The sequence below is a fragment of the Salmo trutta genome, chromosome 35 (genome assembly GCF_901001165.1).
Source record: "Salmo trutta chromosome 35, fSalTru1.1, whole genome shotgun sequence".
Lineage (NCBI taxonomy): Eukaryota > Metazoa > Chordata > Actinopteri > Salmoniformes > Salmonidae > Salmo > Salmo trutta.
The window spans coordinates 33,902,427-33,907,255 of record NC_042991.1 but is presented as its reverse complement, the minus strand read 5'-3'; the positions used below and the strand labels follow the sequence as shown (position 1 = coordinate 33,907,255).

Genomic DNA, 4,829 nt, shown 5'->3' with positions numbered 1-4,829 from the left:
CAAGATGAAGATGATTATCAGGGTAGAGGACATAGAGTTGATATGACATGATCACACACACACACACACACACACACACGCACGCACGCACGCACGCACGCACGCACGCACACGCACACGCACACACACACACGCACGCACACGCACGTACGCACGCACACACACACACCACACACACACACACACACACACACACAAATACATCAACACACACACACACGCACACACACACACACACAAATACATCTACACACACACACGCACACACACACACACGCACGCACACACGCACGCACGCACACACGCACGCACGCACGCACACACACACACACACACACACACACACACACACAAATATACCTACACACACATACACACACACGCACGCACACACGCACGCACACACACACACACACACACACAAATACACCTACACACACACACGCACGCACACACGCACGCACACACACACACACACACACACACACACACACACACACACACACACACACACACACACACACACATTGATTTAGAAAAAAACGAACCAGCCGAACTCTTGTTCGGAACTCTCCAAAGGAGAAGGAAGTATGCTAGTTTTTTACAGGAAGTGCAGGGGACCGATTGTCTCTGTGTGCGACGCTGAAACAACATCACCAATCTTCACAAGTCTCCTGACACCTTCAAAGTGTAAAACGAGAGCTGTTGATGAATCTCACAAACTGGAGTGAAAAATCGCATGCATAAGTAGCAATTTAGAAGCATTAGTGAAGATATATATGTTTAATTGTTTGTGAAAGAGATATGTTGGCATTTTGTGTCATCACGGACCCTCTCCTATACAGAGAGATTTCCCAGATGCTGTTTAAATTGAAATAACTGACATTAAAAAACACTAACGTCCCTTTATTAGCGACAAGATCCAAGATGTCCTGCCAATCACAGAGAAATCAGAAAAATAAGATGATAAAACATAGATTAGCATTTCGCTAGGACTACCTCTGCCTAACGTTTTCCGCATCATTCTGCTTCAAAGAAGAAAAAGATAAATGATGATGCCATTAAAAGTGAACTAATTAAGGAATGCTTATTTTAAAAACTCATTAACTACAACCTCATTTACATAATGATGCATATTAATTAAGTTTTAATGAATCTCTCTTTGGCAGTGTATGGAGCCATCTCTCTCACCCAATTGAATAAACACTGTTTGAGTCCAAAATGGCACCCTATTCCCTATTTAGTGGCTCCCTACTCCCTATATTCCCTCCAGTTAAAAGTAGTGCACTATGTAGGAAATAGGTTGCTATTTGGGGTGCATACACTGTTCTGTTCTTCAGTGTGGTTCTCTCTCACTCAGTGCAAATGGGAATGGGGTTTAAACAATGGTAACAAATAAACAAAACAACTAAAATAGTCCTTTCAATTTTCAATCCCGCTCCAATAAATGTCAAAACATCAACGCAAAACAAAAGATTGAAGGTTGAATGTCAGACACAGAATCTATACAAACCTCTTAGCAGGAAGTGAACATATTTAGAAAAGATTCCGCAGTTGAGTTTATGTTGGACATTTGGAAAAAAAATAAAATGCAAAAAATGCTTTTTATTGATCTTCAAGGACTTGAAAGCTGTCTTTCTTATTTGAAGACATTAAATATGGTATATTGCATTTGAATGAAGTGCGTTGGAAATTAGAGCACACCTTTCACATCACCAGCTGGTTCGTCTTCAGGTGCAGTCCGTGTGTTGTGAATGAAGGAAAACTATGTTATGTCAACCCCCCTCCATATAACACTTCTACACTTCTACACTACACTAACACTTAATACGGTGCCTTCAGAAAGTATCAGAACCCTTGACTTTTTCCACATTTTGTTACGTTTCAGCATTATTCTAAAATGTATGAAATAAAAACAATTCCTCATCAATTTGCACACAATACCCCATAATGACAAAGAAAAAACAGGTTTTTAGAAATGTTTGCAAATGTATAAAAAAAATGTAAACAGAAATACCTTATTTACAAAAGTATTCAGACCCTTTGCTATGAGACTCGAAATTGAGCTCAGGTGCATCCTGTTTCCATTTATCATCCTTGAGATGTTTCGACAACTTGATTGGAGTCCACCTGTGGTAAATTCAGTTGATTGGACATGATTTGGAAAGGCACACATCTGTTAATATAAGGTCCCACAGTTGACAGTGTCAGAGCAAAACCCAACCCATAAGTTCAAAGAAATTGTCAGTAGAGCTCTGAGACCGGATTGTATCGAGGCACAGATCTGGGGAAGGGTACCAACAAATGTCTGCAGCATTGAAGGTGACCAAGAACAAAGTGGAATCCATCATTCTTAAATGGAAGAAGTTTGGAACCACCAGACTCTTCCTTGAGCTGGCCACCTGGCAGAACTGAGCAATCGGGGGAGAAGGGCCTTGGTCAGCGATGTGACCAAGAACCCGATGGTCACTGTGACAGACCTCCAGAGTTCCTCTGTGGAGATGGGAGAACCTTCCAGAAGGACAACCATCTCTGCATCACTCCACCAATTAGGCCTTTATGGTAGAGTTTCCAGACCGAAGCCGTTCTTCAGTAAAAGGCACATGAAAGCCCACTTGGAGTTTGCCAAAAGGCACCTAAAGGACTCTCAGACCATGAGAATCAAGATTCTCTGGTCTGATGAAACCAAGATTGAACTCTTTGGCCTGAATGCCAAGCATTAAGTCTGAAGGAAACCTGGCACCATCCCTACGGTGAAGCATGGTGGTGGCAGAAATCATGCTGTGGGGATGTTTTTCAGCGGCAGGGACTGGGAGACTAGTCAGGATCGAGGGAAAGATGAATGGAGCAAAGTACAGAGAGATCCTTGATGAAAACCTGCTCCAAAGCACTCAGGACCTCAGACTGGGGCGAAGGTTCACCTTCCAACAGGACAACGACTCTAAGCACACAGCCAAGACAATGCAGGAGTGGCTTCGGGACAAGTCTCTGAATGTCCTTGAGTGGCCGAGCCAGAGCCTGGACTTGAACCCGACTGAACATCTCTGGAGAGACCTAAAAATAGCTGTGCAACGATGCCCCCCATCCATCCTGACAGAGCTTGAGAGGATCTGCAGAGAGGAATGGGAGAAATTTCCCAAATACAGATGTGCCAAGCTTGTAGCGTCATACCCAAGAAGACTAAAGGCTGTAATCGCTGCCAAAGGTGCTTCAACAAAGTACTGAGTAAAGGGTCTGAATTCGTATGTAAATGTGATATTTCAGTGTTTTATTTTTAATAAATTAGCAAAAATCTCTAAAAACCTTTTTTTTTTTTCTTTGTCATTATGGGGTACTGTGTGCAGATTGATGAGGGGGGAAAAACAATTTAATACATTTTAGAATAAGGCTGTAACTTAACAAAATGTGGAAAAAGTGAAGGGGTCTAAATACCTTCCGAAGGCTGTACAGACTTAGACACAAACCGTCTAGCTATGCCATTTTTATTCAGTGGAAAATACATTTTATGGATACAAATGTAACAATGACATTGCCCAAAACAAAGTCCCACACAAAAAGATTATTGGTTAGGTGAAATTCGTATCCAATCCTTATTCAAGCTAGTCTGGTCTGTCTGAGGTTCCATGTCAGAAACTGCAATAAAAAAAACTCAAAACATCTTGACACATTAAACTAAAATATCCCAGCAGAGCATGTAGCCTGGTTTGTTTGGTCTTGTGGCCTCATACCCTCTCCCTGGTCCATCTGGATTCCCCCTTGTGTGCCCAGCAGGCTTGAGGAAGGTCAAGGGTCACCCAGATCAGATGAATAGAACCAGAACGAGGGAGTGGGTAGCCTTGTAGGGAACCAGAGTAGAACTACGGAATCATGTAGGGCACCGGGAGATCCGTTAATTAGGGGAAATGTGACGGACAAGATCTGATCAGCGGGGTATAGCCGCCGCACACCAGCTGTTGTCACTGGGCCAGGTGGGGAGCTTAGCCTTCCCTACATTTTTTTAACATTTTTAGTCATTTAGCAGACACTCTTATCCAGAGCGACTTACACTAGTGAATGCATACATTTCATACAATTTCATACATTTTTTTTTTCTGTGCTGGCCCCCCGTGGGAATCGAACCCACAACCCTGGTGTTGCAAACACCATGCTCTACCAACTGAGCTACAGGGAAGGCTAAAATAAGGAGCGCTTCACGGATTTGCGTGTCATCCTTTCGCAGGGGCCATGCTAATCTTCTCTGTATCGATCCAATATTAGTATATGTGCTGCCAAAGCCTACAGGACACTGCCACGCGCCACCATGCACCGCACACATGCCAGGAATTATTAGCAGGGTAACACTCAGCAGACATATGGAAATGACTATACATAGCATCACGTTATATTACTTTGGTACTGCACATAGCATCGCAGATAGATTAGCACCTCACTAAGCAGCTAACAACAGTCAGATAGATTAGCATCTCACTAAGCAGCTAACAACAGTCAGATAGATTAGCATCTCACTAAACAGCTAATAACAGTCAGATAGATTAGCATCTCACTAAGCAGCTAACAACAGTCAGATAGATTAGCATCTCACTAAGCAGCTAACAACAGTCAGATAGATTAGCATCTCCACTAAGCAGCTAATAACAGTCAGATAGATTAGCATCTCACTAAGCAGCTAACAACAGACAGATAGATTAGCATCTCACTAAACAGCTAATAACAGTCAGATAGATTAGTATCTCACTAAGCAGCTAACAACAGTCAGATAGATTAGCATCTCCACTAAGCAGCTAATAACAGTCAGATAGATTAGCATCTCACTAAGCAGCTAACAACAG

General features: G+C 42.6%; 1 non-coding gene across 1 annotated transcript; it reads right to left on the bottom strand.

Annotated features, from left to right (window-relative positions):
• Nucleotides 1-4,174: 4,174 nt before the first annotated feature.
• On the bottom strand, nt 4,175-4,284 carry LOC115175271 (U6 spliceosomal RNA). The gene has a single exon (XR_003871988.1). It is a non-coding gene; the product is annotated as a U6 spliceosomal RNA (small nuclear RNA).
• Nucleotides 4,285-4,829: the final 545 nt, after the last annotated feature.